This window comes from Elephantulus edwardii, unplaced genomic scaffold (assembly GCF_000299155.1).
Source record: "Elephantulus edwardii isolate Elephantulus edwardi_28Jun2011 unplaced genomic scaffold, EleEdw1.0 scaffold00101, whole genome shotgun sequence".
Classification (NCBI taxonomy): domain Eukaryota; kingdom Metazoa; phylum Chordata; class Mammalia; order Macroscelidea; family Macroscelididae; genus Elephantulus; species Elephantulus edwardii.
The window spans coordinates 7,947,516-7,964,852 of record NW_006399851.1 but is presented as its reverse complement, the minus strand read 5'-3'; the positions used below and the strand labels follow the sequence as shown (position 1 = coordinate 7,964,852).

General features: G+C 42.8%; 1 protein-coding gene and 2 pseudogenes across 1 annotated transcript in view; 2 read left to right on the top strand and 1 right to left on the bottom strand.

Moving 5' to 3' along the window:
- Positions 1-17,337, bottom strand: part of PHACTR1 (phosphatase and actin regulator 1) — an 815,088-nt gene that overhangs the window by 403,834 nt on the left and 393,917 nt on the right. The gene's annotated exons all lie outside the window — the stretch shown is intronic.
- LOC102855370 lies at positions 7,105-7,833 on the top strand (annotated as a pseudogene).
- The window catches only part of LOC102854967, a 5,174-nt pseudogene continuing 4,488 nt past the window's right edge, over positions 16,652-17,337 (top strand).

The following is a 17,337-nucleotide window of genomic DNA, read 5'->3' as shown; positions in this document are numbered from 1 at the left end:
CGCGCCCCTCGGCGGCGCCAGCATGCCCGCGCCCGGCCCCGCGGCGTCTCACCATGGAGGCGGCCGCCGCGGGGCGGGTTAGGGAAGGCGCCCGCAGGGTCTTGACCTCGCTGCCCTCTCGGCCCTAGCCAATCCCGGTCCCCTGCTCCGAGGAGGGCTTCCGGGAGGCACCGCCAAAGCCCTACCTGAGACGCTCCACTCCCACCTCTGCGAGACTCACGTGCGCATCCTTCCCTCCGAGCCCCACCTCTCTGCAAATCTCAGCACCAGCAATTTCCGAGCCGCCTCATTTTTGCAGCTACCTTCCCTCTCTCCCGAGCTCCAGGGCAGCCCGCCAGCCACCTCTCCCCTTTTCTTCAAGGCTTCTGCTGCCAAATGCAAGATGTACCATGCCAGGCAGCTGCCTTGGGGAGCCCTCTCCAGGGCCAGGACAATTCCCGTTCTGGGGGGGGGGGGCAACCTCCCCACCCCGCAACTCGCTTGACTTCCAGCCTGTTACACTGAAATTGATATTTTCACCTCCCCACACACACACTTCCTAATAGAATTAGTAGTAAAAGAGGAAGGAAAAGTGTACAGTTTTCAAAAAAATACTTAGGCACTAACTAGCAACTCTGGGATCCCAGTTAATTTGAAAGAAAAGCTCTTAGTTCGCTTAGGCTCTAAAAAAGGCTTAGCAAAGCAAAGGACAGCAAGAGTTCAGGGGAAAGAGAGCAGTTTCTCAGTAAGAAAAATCTACAGCTCAATATTAATAACCAGTTGCCATGGAGTAGACTCGTCTCCCACTCATCCCGACCCTTTCTATAGAAAGCAGAGATGTATTCCCCAGCGTTTTCAGGGACTGCTTTTTCTGAAACAAGATTGCCACGCCTTTCTTCCTAGATGTCTTCAAGTTACTGAGCCTTAATTTGGAGCTATAATTTAAATCATGTCATGTCTAATAAACCACAATTCACACAACAATCTTAAATCTCAAGCACTGTGAGTGCTATATCATCAGTTAAAGGGCTAGGACTTAAAGAAACACCAGTGCCGTGAGCACTTCTTTTAAAAATAGAGATATTGGAGACCCAAACCTGAAGATTCTGATTTAGTAGGTCAGTGTAGGTCCCAGGAAAAAGAAGACTATATATACACACACATATACATATCTATTCATACATATATATCTTTAACAAGTTACCTAGGAGATAGCAGAGGCAAAGAATAAGTGGAGGAATAGGTGTTTACAGAACAATTACTTTGCCTCCAAATCCATGCTCCTGCACAGCTCATTCTCTGGACCACACCCATGCTCTCCTTTCCTCCCTACAAAAACAGTGGTAGTTAAAGGATACATTGTCACCACCAGTTGCTTCCAGGAACTTCCTCACAGCTAATCTTAAATCCTGTGACCGATTTTCCTGGGGAGGCAAATCCCCCATAGCTTCTTCTCCACCTGGGCAAATCTTCCGTGCACAGCTCACAGCAGTGGTAAGAGTGTAGACAATTCCCTGGGGACATCGAACTACTGTATGACACTTCCCTTCAAATCACTCTAATTATATCACTCCATCATTTACACAACCTCTCAGCTACAGAATATTCTGTCCAAATTGCAAGAGCACACGTTTCTTTTTCATTCTGTAGTCCCAACTTCCACCATGTGCCCTCAAGGCAGATGTCAGGGACTGATGTGTACTGCAAGGCTGGGAGTTGGGCTCTCACTCCCTCCCTGGAGCCACCAGCGCCTTCACAAACCCCTCCTTTCTGGAGTGCCAGTGGACCAGCCACAGGTAATTCTCACTGCAACTCTTCACAGGAAATTCATGATCCTTGGTGCCTGGCTAATTACAAGCCTCATCTCAGAGATGACAAAGGACCCATTTGTTATCCTGCTTGAGTGGATGAGAGAATTGATTGCATTATGTTATGGGAAAGCACATTAGTTCTTCCCTTTTTGCCTAATCTTCAGGCTCCTCCTCAAGACTTTATCACCTATGTATTCTCTTTTGAAAAGAAAAAAGGAGGGTGTGTATGTATGTATTATCAAAATGGTATCTTTTCTTAATTTTTTTTTTAACAGCATGATTTTTCCTATCTCAGTATCTTCCCCATGGGTCCGAAAAATACACTTCCTGAAATCCCACATGGCCTTATTAAAACAGCTGAGCCTGCAGCAGGTTTTATTTATATTGGTTTGTTGTGTTTTTTTTTTTTAATTTGCTCACCTAATGCTAACCCAGAGAGCTGATGGTGACTTAGTGGTAAGGAGGTGTGCTACCAACCTAAAGGATCTCTGTTCAAATCCACTTGCTGCTGCTCCTCCTGTGTGATTTACTTCCTCTGAAAATCTGCTAGAGGGTCAATATGCTGCAGTTATGACTCGATGGTACAACAATATGAATTGGTCCTGGGTATCTTCCTCTTACCTGGCCTAGTAGCGTTGTAAGTGCAACTCTGAACACACCAGCCCTGGCTCAGCTATTCAAAATTATGTCTGTGTTATGTGGGCTCTGTATTCAAGTCAAGAGTACACAAAAAGCCCAAGCTTTACCTCCGAGGGCCACCCTCCTAGTTTGGTCATCCATCTTACTAAATGGTCTTCTCAGAGTCTTTGTCCTCTGTAACTGTGCTGTTCAGATCTGAGCCACTAACTTCATTCTAATTGCTTAATAGCCACATGTGGCTAGGAACTACCAGATCCCACCTATTGCTATGGAGTCAGTTCCAACTGAAAGCATGACCCCTCATAGGATTTCGAAAGCTGAAAATATTTATGGGCAGCATTTGTCCATCTTTTATTCTTGGAGCAGCTGGTAAACCCCCACGTGTTCGCTTAGCAGTACCACAAGTAACACTGCAATACCAGAGCATCTATACATGCTTAGTCATGTTTGCTAGCTTCTGCAATATGATGTCTTGACATCCAAATCAAATAACTCCTCCCCACTCATGTCTGTTATTCCTAGACAAGAAGCACCCTCAAATTCCCAGTAGGTAAGCACCCCTAAGCCCTAGGGTACAAGTTTCAAATATAACTAACCAATAAATGTTCTGGTCATGCTCTGGTCATATCCTCTCAGATCTCTTGAGAAAACCCCAAGAAAGGTTGTTATCCACAGTGGTTTCCTGTCTGCCATGTGATCACCCCTACTGTGAGCCTGAGAGAATTGGGAAAAAAACGAAACCTAAACCAAACAGCTGTCCTGGTGACCCTATGTGTGTGTGTCAGAGCAAAACCTTACACCACTGGGCTTTTGAGAACTGTAGTCCTCTGGAAGGAGGCCTGGTGTGAGTATGTTAGTGAATGAGTGTGTGAGGGAGGGAGGGAGGCTGGACTGCTAACCAAAAGGCAGACAGTTGGATAGACCAGCTCCTCTGCCAAAGAAAGATGAACTGTTGGCTCCTGTAAAAAGGGTTTGTAGTCTTGAAAACATCACAGGACAGTTCTACACTGTCTTAGTGTAGCTATGAATCAGAAACAAGACAGTGGGAATATCATGGGAAAAGGTGATTAAGCCTTTTTTCTGAGCTGCCTTTTACTCCCTCACACACTTATTCACACACTCACTCCCTCACAGACTCATTCACTGACTCACACATTCTCTCATATACAAATTCACTTACACACTCATTCACTTACACACTCTGCCTCACATATTCATTCACTAATACCCTCATTCACTTGTTTACACACTCAAGCCCTCATACACTCATTTACTTATACATTCACTCCCTCATCTCTCACTCCCTCACACACTCATTCATTCCTCACACACTTAGTCCCTACACACTCACTCACACATTCTTACTCACACACTTGTTCCCTCACACACTCACTCCCTCATGCCCTCATTCCCTTACACACTCATTCACATGTTCATTCTCATACTCACACACTTGTCCCTTCACACACTCACTCCCTCACTTATTCACTTATGCACTCCTTCCCTCACATCCTCACATATTCCCTCTGCCCAGACAGTGGATTAGATTCTGGCTCATAGCCGCCCTCCATCAGGTCCCCTAGGACATAAATCTTAATGGGAGGAGACTGCTCCTCTTTCTCTAGTGGGACCAGCGGTGAATTCCAAATATGGGAGACATGTGGCCTTTTGTTAGCAGTGCAACTTGCTAGTGACAACACCATGTGCCTTTGAGTGAATTCAAACTGCCAAGGACCATGAACATTACACATCTTTCAGTATTTCAGGCCTCCTTCTCTTGCCCTGCATAGGACCTTAACATACTCGAAACTAACATATCGAGTTAACACACAATAGAACATTGTCATTCTCACAGAACCTTCTATTAGCTTGGGCTGCTCTTAGAAAATACATCAATTTTATCTACAATTTTCATAATAAACTATCTCTTTTTTGTCACAACCGAGGGTGGGTGCAGAAGGAACTAGAATGGAATGTGTCTTAGTGCTGGCAGTAGTCTGAGAGAAGCTACCTAATGGTTCGAGAACCATCATGCCTCTGAGCTGCAGTGAAAGGACAGTGTACATGTATGTCCAGGACCCAAATGATGCTTGAACAAGGCTCTAAGCCAATGGCCATTGCTATAACATGCCAAGAGACGTCTCATATTGACTGTGCTAGTCCTACGCCATAGACAAACCTATTTTAAGTCTTCTGATCTTGATCATTATAATACAGAATCTCTGGTGCAAACGATTAACACTCTCACTGCTAACCAACATCAGAAGTTTGGAGGTTCAAGTCCATCTACAATTGTCTCAGAAGAAAAGCCTGACAATCTAATTTTGGAGTAGGGGTGTGAATCTGCCATTGAAATTGCTTAGGGGTTCAGTTCCACACTCACCCACATCATACTACCAACGGTTGAAACTAATTTTGGTTAGTTCTGAGGTCTACCGCTGCTACAATCATCTCCTTTGATGACGGAAGAAAATTATACTCATCCCTATTGATAAGAGAAGAAAATGGTCATGCTACAGCATTCCAGGAGGGGGGACATTGTAGGATTTCTTTTTCCTTTTTAAAAGAAAGGGGAAATCAAACAGATACCTGAATATTTATGTACACTGCAGTATCTATACAGTTACCAAAAGGTGGGGACCACCCAAGCATTCCTCAAATAGATACATGGATAAACAAAATGTGATAGGTCTATTGTTGCTATGTGCTGTGAGTCATTTGCAACTCATAGTGACACTATGTACAACAGCTCTGATCCCTGCTCTATCCTGAGCCAACCTCATTGTCTCTGACACACCCACCCCCATTACCCCAGTCACTGAGTCAATCCATCCCACCCAGGGTCTTCCTTTCTTGTGCGCACAGAGTCACTGTGTCAACCTATTTCCTTGAGAGTCTTCCTCTCATTCTCTGATTCTTCACCCTTCCAAGGACGATGTCTTTCTCCAAGGGCTGGTCCCTCAGTTCAACATATATGTACAGAGTGGAATATTTTTCAGCATAAAGAAAAATGAGGTTCTGAAATATGCAAGTTCATGGCTGAACCTTGAAAACATACTGCTGACTGAAATAAGCCAGACACAAGGAGACAAGCATTTAAAAAATCCCATACATAAAATATTCCATGGACTGTCAAAACAAGAAACAAGTTGGCGTTAGGGGCTCAGTGTGCAATCAAGATACTTCATAGAGGAAAGGCTGGTGAAAGTTCATCTCACCTACTTTGGGCATGTTATTAGGAGGAGCTGGTCCTTGGAAAAACACATTATGCAACAAAAGGTGAAGAACCAGAGAATGAGAGGAAGACCCTCAAGGAAATAGACACAGTTACTGACATAACGGGTCCAAGCATATCTGAAATGGTGAAGTGGCATAGGAGAGGGCAAGTTTTATTTCTGTTGCTCATAGGGTTGCTGTGAATCATAGATGACTTGATAACACCTAATAACATGTATTGTTGAATATATGAAATGCCTGGAATAGTCAAATGCATAGAGACATTAAGGAGTTCAGCAGTGATCAGGGGAGGGAGTGAGGAAATGAGGATTTGCTGCTTAGTTAACATTTTAGTTTAGTTGAGTTTATGTTTGGGGTGACAAAAATATTGTAGGAAAAGATCATGATGATGGCTGCACAACACTGTTATTGTGGTTGATAGCTTTCGAGTCGAACATGACTCATAGCAACCTTATGAACAAAAGGCCTGAAGCCCCTCTGCAACTATTGGCATTTATCAAAGTTCACAGAGTTTCTGGAAGCATATTGTTTAGGAAGTGGATGCCACTCAAAGACACTGAGTCGCACGCTTTTAAAAGGCTGGACTGAGTGAAATGGACTAGCACATTAGAAAAAGGATAAAATGAAAATAAACATTGAGATAAAAAAAGAAAAAAGATAAAATGGCAAATTTTATGTAATTTTATGTATTTCCCCCAATAATGTTTTGGTTTTTTTTATTTTAATGCATGTTTACAGAGACTCTGGATTTCCATTCATTCATTGTTGCAGACTTTCCTCCCTGCCCACCACTCCCCTCAGTTCGCTTTTCTCTTTGAAAAGTAAAAAAAAGAAAGAAATTCTTTCATTGTTATACAATCCCCCTGCCCTCTAGTCCACTCCACTATATAGCTCATTCTGGACTCTTGCCATGACAATAATACCTAATCATATGAGAGGGTCAAACCGGGCAGCTCCTTGGAGGCAAGGATTCTGGGGCTTCATCTAACATACTTTGGACATGTTGTAAGAATGGGCCGGTCCTTGGAGAGGGACATCATGCTTGCTAGGGCAGGCGCAGGAAGAAAAGGCCCTCCATGAGGTGGATTGATTCAGTGACTGGGGTAATCGGGATGGGAGTGTCAGAGACAGTGCGATTGGCACAGGACAGAGCAGACTTTAGGGCTGTTGTACATAGGTCGCTATGAGTCACAAGCAACTCGACAGCACATTAACAACAACATATTTTCTTCAGGTGTTATACACAATCATCATGGTGGCAGCTGGAGCTCCGGATGGCATGGAGGAACCTGGCCGAGATGGCAGCAGGTGAGGCACCTGCATGGTCTCTCAACTGCATGGAGGCCAGTCCTCCTGCTCCACTGGAGGCAGCCTGTAGCTGGCCCTGGTCCAGTCCCCCAGAGACCCCAACACGCAGGCCTCTGTCAACAGCGGCCTGGGCACGAAGCTGCTGGACCTAAAGATTATCTGGCACAAGACCAAGCACGATGTCTACTTCCCCCTAGACAGCACCCACTCGGAGCTGAAGCAGAGCCTCACAAGAGTACACCTGCCATGCAGAAAGTCATGTGCAAGAGACTTATCCCTGAGCATGAGACACTGAGAGAAAGAAAAGTGACCAGTGGGGCCAAGAATATGGTGGTTGGATCTACCATACATGATGGTCTAGCAGTAAACACGCCCAGAGATGTTGCCCATCAGGTCTCAAAAGCCAAGGAACATAAGGAGGCCTCTGCAGACAGAAACAACACAGCAAAGTGTTGGATAAATGAAAATCTGAAGATGTGAGGCCTTCAGTCAAGTGAGCCCAGGAGCCCCTGCCAAAAGTGCAAATCTGCCAAGGGTGCAAAAAGCAACCTTATATGGCATATACAATAAGTCTAGAGGAAAAGAGAAGCTCACCTTTGAGTTTTAGCAGGGCCACCTGTAGACTGGCCCTCTAGAGCAAACTAAAAGATTGCCCCTGGGCTCCATTAAAAATGTGGTTAGTGAACCTATTTAGGGACTCCAAGACTGCCCCATGATGCAGTTTCAATTGGGCTGCACAGAAGCCTCCTACTGCTGAGCATACTGGGTTCCGACTCAACACGTGGATGCAATCAAGACACCATGCTGGGAAATAGCAGTATTCTGGCAACGCACTTGCCCCTCTGGCCCAGGAGACTGACCCAAAGTGAAGGACATTGCTGGGAGAGGCCTTCAGCATCCCTGGATTTCAGAGTCCGGAAACTTTGGGTTTTGGGTGGGTGTGTGTGTGTGTGTGTGTGTGTGTGTGTTTTAATTTTAATCTATATCCAGTCTAAAGTGATGCGGTGATAGAAGCCAGGGGTGATTACTTTCATCATTACCTTAATTTTAACTTAAATCACCTGTTTCCTTTCTTGCTGTCCATTTCATACCTTTTCTAAAGCACTGTGGTGAAAATAAAGAAATCTGAATTCAGAAAAAAAGGCAATTTTTTAAAAATGCTAATCTTTCCACACTATATATTTTCTCTATCAAAATATACTTAGAAATGGAAGTTGAGGGGTCTTGAAGGGGAAGATGGTCTGGAACATCTTGTCACTTACAACCAGGTTCTTGGCACTGGGCTTATAGCTGGGATTGTACCCCAGGGACCACTCCCAATGACATTTGTTCATCATCATCATCATCATCCATTGCTGTGGAGTCAGAACTCACTCCTTGCTGACCTTCCATTGAGCTTCAGAAGCTGAAAATAGTAGAGTAGGAGTTTGCCCATCTGTCTCGCTCAAGGTCACTGGTGGATTTGAACCACCAGAGAAGGGCAGCCAGCAGCACAACCTCCTAAGAACTACTACACCAGATAGTAATCTTTATTCCACTCCCTTCTCGCATTGTCTTTGAGTTGAATTTAATTCATAGTGATCATACAGGACAAAGTAAAATTACCCCATATAGTTGCCAAGGCGATAAATCTTTTTGTAAACTAACTGCCTTGTTTTCCTCTCCCACATTAGAAGCTAATGTGTTTGAACCACTGGCTTTTTGGTTAGCAATTTATTGTTCACTGCACAACCAGGCTTTTCCATAGGTATAAATCAAGACCACTGTCAAAGAGTTTCTAAGATCATAAATCTTTGTGGAAGCAAATCTTTGTGTCTGCCTGTCTTCCTCTCATTGACTGGCTGATGACTTCAAACTGGTTAGCAGCCCAATGCATCATTATACTTCTTTAGCGTCTCTCTCTCTCTCTCTCTCTTTTGCATGTAAACCATATTTAGTTTCTCTTTTAATTGTGGTTGTTTGTTTGTTATGTGTGTTTGTTTGATCGAGTCACCTGCAACTCATTGCAACCCTCTGCACAATAGCTCTGAACCCTGCACTATCCTGAGCCAGTCTCCAATGTATCTACCTCTCCTTTACCCCAGTTACTGTGTAAACCCATCTCATTCTGGCTCTTCCTTTCTTGCTATGTCCCTCTATTTTCCCAAGCATGATGTCCTTCTCCATGGACTGGTCTCTCCTGACAACATATCCAACGTGTATGAGATAGAGGTTCAAAATCCTTGCCTCCAAGGAGCAACTTGTTTTCACCCTCTTTAGGACAGATAGTTTGTTCTCTTTGCAGTCCACTGTATGTTCAATGCTCTACTCCAAACTCAAAGGCATTGACTCTTCATCCTAGTCATTGTCATAGTACAGTAAGTAATTGCAAAGACCATGGCCTGGATCAGGCACACTTTAGTCTTCAGCCTGACACTGTTGCTTGTCAGCACTTTGGAGCAGTCTCTGACAGCAGATTTTTCTAATGCAATTCATCTTTTGATTTCCTGACTGCTGGTGCCAAGAATGTTGATTGTAGAGCCAAATGAGCTGAAATTATTAACAATTTCAATCTCTTCTCCATCTATCATGATGCTGCCAATTGGCCCAGTGGTGAGAATCTTGTCTTCTTAATTTTAAGTTTCAATCCATATTGAAGAAATAGTGGAGAACCTGATGCATTTGCTGCTGAAGTTTTCTTTAAATAGTTTTTTAAAAATCCCCCTACCGATTGAATGGATTCTGCCTGATAGCAACCCCCATCTGGTTTCTGTGGCTGTGAATCTTTCTGGAAGAGACTGTCCATCTATCTCCAGTGGAAAACCTGGTGGATTTATACTGTTCATCTTTTGGTTAACATTACTCTCTATCTCACCATGATGCCTTATACGTATCAGGCTGCCAATGGAAAGGTCAGGGGTTTGAATACAACAGCTGCTCCCAGAGAGAAAGATGAGCTGTCAGTCTCTGAAACTGGCTGGAGTTGGTAAGCAGGCTGATTGACAGGGTTGGAACCAACTCAACCACTAAGTGCATCCTCTCTTAACAAAAAGTTAAAGGTCCCCTTCTCAGAGTTTGCTACTTAAAATGTTGCCCAGGAATTGCAGATTGTTTTGTTAGAAATTCAACATTGCTGGTCCCACCCTAGAATCTGCATTTTAATTCAAGTGATCATTAAGGTTCGGGAAACATCCTCTAAGAATTAGCCCAGTAGTACTCTTCATAGTCTTCCAAAGGAAAGCACAACATTTTTGCTTCTGATGGGATAATTGATAATGCAAAGGACCCCTGCTGGCTTGGAAGTGTTAATATTTAACACATTGCCACACACTTTTAAATTGCCGACCGTGCTTAGAAACACATTTGCCATCATTTGTGTCAACATGTTAATGTAAAAAAGAAAACTCCACAAAAAAAAAAAAAAAGAAAGAAAACTCCAAAGAGAAGGCGTACAAAATAGACTGGACAGGACGTGTCCCTAACAAGCAGGGGAGCTATGCACTTATATTTAGTATCTGTGTGAAAGCCCTCTGTAATGGGAAATGGGGAGTGATTCATGTGGGAGAGATGACAGTTATGTCAAAAGATTTCTCTGGGAAAGATGGTAAGAAGCGGTTGGTAGAAAGGTGGCAGAGAGGAGAATGCACATTCATAGGCTTGTAAACCTGCATTGCAAGGGAGTATTAGGGGCTGAAAAGTCACTTAGCTACCTGTTAGACCCAGCAACGGTGTGGCTGGTAGTTTGTCACCCTAAATCATGGTGATCGCAAACATAATGGTACAAAAGACCTGCCCCACCCTCAAAATCAGCTACTAATCTGATCACTGTGGATCACAGGGTTTGACCAATATTCAGGAGTTCTCTTCTACAGGCCTAGCCTTCTAGTTAATCTTAGAACGGAAGCTCTTATGAAGTCTCTTTGGCATCATAGGAACTCATAAGCCTCCCTTGGTAGACCATTGGTGGCACATAAGATGCACTGCCTGGAATCAAACCTAGATTTCCAGAATTGAAAGCAAGAATTCTGCTACTTTCAACAACTCCCTTCAGCCAAGCAGGGACTGAAACTTTGGGCCGGGGTCCATAAGAGTTGTGCTGCTAACTCAAAGGCTAGACCTGTGTAGAGAAGACCTGAGAATGACTCTATCAGAAACTGTTTAGGAGAAAGATGGGCAATCTCCTCCCATGCAACTTACAGCCTTAGAAATCCATTGGTGGGTCAACTGTGACTCCATGGCGATGAATTGGCATTGGTTTTTGTTTTGTTTGTTTTGAGGGGTAGCATTAGAAGGAGCTCTGATGGCTCAATGGTTAAAGCATTTAGTTGTCACTGTTATTATTTTTGCTATTGGTTTGAACCCACCAGCTGCTCCTTGGGAATAAGATGTCTGCTTCTCCAAAAATTTATGACTTTTGAAACTCTATGAATCAGTTCTGCTTTGTTCTACAAATTGCTATGAACTGGAATCTCTAAGTTGGCAGTGCACTTGGTGGCATTATAGGTGTTTTCAGCCCTTTTTAGAAGGGCCCCTAACAGTTGATTGCTCTAAGAAGGACATTCCCCCAGGGTAGTATTGTTTACTTCCCAGCCAGTCTATCATTTGGTTAAGAGGAGGCCTCTGGTAGTGGCTTAGCTTTACACTAGAAGGGTGACTTAAAACAATGGTCTTGATGGTTCTTCCAGTCTCTATCAGAACAATAAGTCTTGTCTATTTTTTTAAAACCCATTCTTCTGCCATTCTAATCATAGTCATCTACTGTGTCCCTTCTGTTGTGTCAGAATAATCACTAGTGATAACTTGGTACCATCTAATTCTTCTAAACTCAAATTAGCAGAGAGCGTAGCTCATGTGAGCCTTGAACTATGTGTTCTTTATAAGCATTTCTTCCTTCAGCCTTTGATTTCCTTCATTTGCCTTTGCTTTAGGATGGAAGAGTTACTAGCTCAATATGTAATCCACCATACCACCAGGGTCCCTTAAATTGTAACATAAAGCATGATATAATGTTAAAAAACAAACAAGGTCAATTATCTTCCTATTGTCACAGTAGCAGTCTTTTTTTCCTCCCTCACAATATCAGTCTTAGATGAATTTGCCCTTCTGTGACTGAGCTATTTCACTCAACATAATGCTCTCTAGACTCTCCTATGCTGTGTCTTATTTTACTAACACTGTGTTGTTCTTTAGTGCTGCATAGTATTCCCATGTGTGAATGTACCACAGTCTCTATCTATTTGTTTGCTGATGGGCATTGGAATTGTTTACATTTTCTTGCTATTGTGAACAACACTGCTATGAATAGATGTACAAAAGGTGAAGAGGAAAAATCACTAAGACAGCAGAGGTTAGTGGGCTGATGTGGGGGGAGAGTAAAGGAATAGGAAAGATACAAAGGGACTTAAAAAGACAGGGTGATAAAAGGCAGAGGTAAGTAGTAATTTATTATAGAAAACACAACAGAAATGATAAGCAATTTAAAAAAACAACAACCACAAAAAAACACAAACAGGGTGAGCTTTGATTTTTTTTTAAGTTGACCTCAGCTCATGAAGCCTGTGTGTGAGTCTGAATAAAACTGTCTCCCCAGCATTCTGAGAGGCTGATTTGTCCGAAGCCACCCAGGCCTTTCAATATGCTGTGTATGAACCCAAACCTCCAGCTCTATAGTTAGCAGTCAAAGGTGTTAAGCATTTGCATTACAGATACCATCTACCCCCTGCCTCACCCCATCCCTGGTTTGAGCCAAACATGTAATTATATTAAAACCAGAACCATAAGCTAATTTGCAAAGGGCAAATTCAACCAGAGTTAAATATCACTTCCACATGGTTTGTAAACACAAAATTATGCTGCTGTTGTCTGTGTTGAGTCGGCCCTCAATGCATGGCAACTCCACAAGCTACAGAATCAAACTGCTCCATAGGGTCTCCCTGGCTGTGTTCATCATGGAAGCAGACCACATGCTTTTTATTCTCAAGATCCACTAAGTGGCCTTGAACCATCAACCTTCTGGTTAGCAATATAAATAAATATAAATTTGCAGTAGCAAATCACTTCTGCCACTGAAACTATCTCTCTCTTTTTTGGGGGAAGGGAGGGGTATAAGTTCCATTCATTTGGCAGATGCTGCAGAGGAAGTAGACCACTATTAAGAGGGGCTTTTTCTGTTTATGATATTATGGTTATATTTGAGCAAGGCACCGTGATCAGTGCTTGCAGCTAGAGACCTGTTACAGTTCTTCAGGCAATTTAGTGGTACATAAGGACAGTTTATGCTTGGTGCTAATGCACTAGTGTAGCTGGAGGGGTTGTTTATGGCTAGCATCTGTTCTAGGTTGAGTGTTCACTAGGTTGAGTGTTCTAGGTTGACTCTTACAGGTCTTATTAACAAGTATTTTAAATGTCACTCCTACAGACAAAGCTAAGAAAGCAGGTATGCAATGGCCAATCTTTTTCTCTACTATAAGCACAGCTTCCCACTAGAATATTTTTCTGAAACTATGTCTTGGAGACCATAGCAAAGGTAATTTGGCTTTAGCTCTCCCTTTTTCTTTCTTAAGGAAAAGTTAAGACCTAGTGGTATAGTTTCAGGTCCTCATTTTCTATAAACAAGGTTATGTCATGTGCCTAACTCAGGTTGTTGAGGAGTCTTTCTCTGATCCTGATGCCATAAATATCTTCATAAAGTCCAGCTACTCGAATGATGTGTGCAACAAATGAATTCAGGGGTATGGAAAAAGGATACAACCCTGATAACACACTTATCCTGATTTTAGCAATACAGTATTCTCTTCCTCTGTTTGGACAACAACTTCTTGGTCTAAGTATAGCTTTCACATGACCACAATTAAGTGTTCTGGGATTCCTATTCTTCTCAAAGTTAGACATAATTTGTTATGATTCCCTCAGGCAAACATTTTTGCATAGTCAATAAAACACAAATAGACACCTTTCTGCTATTTTCTGTTTTCAACCAAGATCCATCTGACATCAGGAATTATATCCCTCCTGCCACAGCTTCTGGCTCAGAATACCTGGCAGTTCTTGGTCAATGTACTGGTTTATCTGTTTGTTTTTTTAAAAAAATAATCTTCAGCAAGAAACACTGCAGAGTATCAAAAGCTACAGCCTTCAATATGGGTTACATCTCAGCATCAAGAAAACAAAGATACATACCACTAGGTCAATAGACAACATTATAATAGATATGGAAAAGATAGAAATTGTCAATTGTTTCATCTTGCTTGGATCCACAGTCCCTTGGCACCAAGAACCAGGAAATCGAGACACAATGCATTGGGAAAGTTTGCTGTCAGAGACCTTTCCAAAGTGCTAAAGAACAATGATGTCAGTTTGAAGACTTAGATGAATCTGATCCAAATCATAATCTTTTCAGTTACTTGCTATGCAGCTGAAAGTTGGACACTGAATAAGGATGACAGAGAAAAATCAATGCCTCTGAGTTGTGGTGTTGAAGAGTGCTGAATATCCCATGGGCTGCCAAAAGGACAAATACGTGTATCTCAGAAAGGGTGCAGACAGGGTGAGCATTGGAGGCAATAACAGTGAAACTTCATCTCACAAACTTTGTGCATGTTGTTAGAGGAGCCAGTTCCTGGAAAAGGGCATCATATTTGGAAAGGTCAAGGTCAGGGAAGGAGGGGAAGACCCTCAATGAGATGAACTGATGAGTGACTCTAACACTAGCCCCAGGATAGGGCAGACTTCAGATCCATTTTTCACAGGGTTGCTATGAGTCCTATTTGACTTGACAGCACCTAACAACAAAAATTGGCGTAGTCTGTTGTATACTGAGATACTAGCTGCAAGGTCGGAGGTGTGAAACCAATAGCCACTCCAAGGAAGAAAGATTAAGCAACTTGTGAAAACTTACAGCCTCGGAAGCCTGGTGGAGGGCCATCCTTAGGCAGATCAACTGGATGGCAGTGACTTTTTATTTGGTTTTGGTGGCATACTGCTTTATGTGTTGAAGTGCTAGTGAAAAGGCTGGCGTTTCAAATCTGATGAGTGTAGTAGAAGGATAAGGCAGTCTCCTTGCACTGAGATTGACAGGCCTAAAGCCTCGTGGAGGGTTGCCTCAAGACTGAACTAACTTAATGACAGTGGATTTGGGTTTAGCTTGGTGTGTTTTAGTATTTTTTTAATGCAAGCTAGTTTCACAGATAAAAATCCAGGATCATAGTTTGCTTGTTTTTTTTAGTTATTTTTTTACAGCATATTTTTCCCATTTATTTTTTTTTCTCATTCATTCATTGTTGCACATTTTCCTCCCTGCCCACCCCTCTCCCCCAGTTAGTTTTTCTCTTTGAAAAGAAAAAAAAATTTTTTCATTGTTATACAATCTCTCACCCCACCCCCAAGTCCACAGTCCACTTTACTATGCATTTCTTTTTCTGGAATCTTGTCATGAAAATAATACCCAATCATATATTCCTTTTAAATAGTTCTCTCCCTCATAGTTCTCTCCCTCATCTGTTTCAATGTGGTATACATTATTTATCCCCTCTTTTCTTAGGTTCCCTCCAACCCCAATGTCAGTCCCATTTTACAACAGTGACACTATGCAGTATTTGTCCTTTTGTGACTGAGATACTTCTCTCAGCATAATGTCCTCCAGGGTCATCTATTTTGTATAATAATTCATGAGTTCTTTGTATTTCAATGCAGCATAGTAGTCCATTCTGAGAATATACCACAGCTTCTCTAACCATTCGTTTGTTGATGGGCACTTAGGTTGTTTCCAACTCTTTGCTATTGTGAATAAAGCCTCAGTAAACATGGTTGTGTATATAGCTGCCTGGGCGGCAGTTATGGTTTCTTTAGGGTGTATTCCCAGTAGAGGAATTGCTCGGTCAGATAGTATTTCTATTTCCCACTTTTTGAGAAAGCCCATAGTGGTTGCACCATTTTACACTCCCACCTACAGTGAATAAGGGTTCCATTTTCTCCACAACGTCGCCAGCATTTGATGTCTGCTGGTCTGTTGAATTTTGCTATTCTTACTGAGGTGAGATGATATCTCATAGTTGTTTTGATTTGGATCACTCTTAGAAGTGTCTGTTCCTATTCTGTGCCCATTTTGCAACTGGGTTGTTTATCTGTTTGCGGTGCTCGAGTATTCTATAAATTCTATATATAAGTCACTTATCAGACATGTCATTACCAAATTCCCCCCGCCCCCCTGCCAGTCTGCGGCTTCCCTTTTTACCCTATTAGAGAAGTTTTTGGATGTTCCTAGGGATTTGATTGTTAGAAGGTCCAGTTCATCTATTTTATCCTCTCCTGGTTGTAGGTTTTTAGGATGCTTGGAAGACCGATCATGGATTAGGGCTTCTAGAGTTCTTCCAAGTCCTTAGTTTTAGACCTAGGTCCTTTATCCACTTTGAGTTGGTTTTTGTGTATGGAGTGAGGTGTGGATCTTGCTTGAGTTTTCTGCAGATAGTTTTCCAATTTTGCCAAAATCATTTATTAAAAAGGCTGTCATTTCTCCACTAAACTGATTTCATCTCCTTGGTTTGTTTGTGTGGTTTTTAAAAAAAAAATTATTTTATTAATTTTAATGAACATTTACTGAGATTTTGGATTTTTATTCATTCATGGTTGGACTTTTTTCTTTACCCCTCATCTCCTTGTTAAAAATCAGTGACCGGCTGCTGCTCAGAGGAGCTGCTGCCATGTCTTCCCATCTCCAACGGATGGTCGTGCGTAACTGCTCCAGCTTCTTGATTAAGAGGAACAAGCAGACCCACAGCACCAGCCCAATAACCTTAAAGCCCGCATCTCCTTCTGCTACAACTGGGCTGATCCACCGCAAGACCGCTGGCGTGGGGCCGGCCTCTGACAACAAGGGGATCTGGTGGTGATAAAGCTGAGGGCAGGCCAGAGGAAGCCAACCACATCCTACATGCAGACCACCATTCACAAGAACGCCCGGGCCACACTCAGCAGCATCCGCCACATGATTCGCAAGAACAAGTACCAGCCCTGACCTGCGCATGGCCGCCGTCCGCAGGGCCAGCGCCATCCTGTGCAGCCAGAAGAAGCCTGTGATGGTGAAGAGGAAGCGTACCACCCCACCAAGAGCTCAGGAGCACCAGCCACCCAGCAATAAAGACAGCTCGTCTCCACGCCCTTCCCCCCCCCAAAAAAAAAAAATCAGTTGACCAATGGACTGATCTCCGGGTTCTCAATTCTATTCCATTGATTCATGTGTCTGTCATGGTACCAGAACCACGCTGTCTTGACCACCACAGGACCATAGTCTTTAGAAACAGTTTCATATATGTGTTTTCAAAACCTGAGATCTTAAAAAGATAGCTGAAATATATTTACGGCATTGAAGTCTATGGGGGAGAGAATA